Source organism: Meleagris gallopavo, chromosome Z (assembly GCF_000146605.3).
Source record: "Meleagris gallopavo isolate NT-WF06-2002-E0010 breed Aviagen turkey brand Nicholas breeding stock chromosome Z, Turkey_5.1, whole genome shotgun sequence".
In the NCBI taxonomy this organism is placed as follows: domain Eukaryota; kingdom Metazoa; phylum Chordata; class Aves; order Galliformes; family Phasianidae; genus Meleagris; species Meleagris gallopavo.
This window is the reverse complement of record NC_015041.2, coordinates 16,058,102-16,058,406: the sequence shown is the minus strand read 5'-3', so window position 1 is coordinate 16,058,406 and position 305 is coordinate 16,058,102.

The window sequence follows — 305 nt, the reverse complement described above, 5'->3', positions numbered from 1 at the left end:
AAAAAAAAAAAGAAGAAAGGAGAGAGGCAGCTGAAACAAGCCTAGCGTTGTAATGCATCTTCATACATACACACCATCCCATACTCGTTCATATGCTTAATTTAATATTAGGGACCTAGCATTGTACAGGAGATGTGTGTATAAACAGTGAGGTGGACCAGAAACACTTTATTCATATTGGTAAACTCAAATTAGTTAAATTACAATCAACGAAAGACAAAATTTGTTCAAAAACTTTTATTTACTATAAAGACAAGAACACCAAAATAGGTACAAATTATACTATATAAAATTGGTTCAATGGG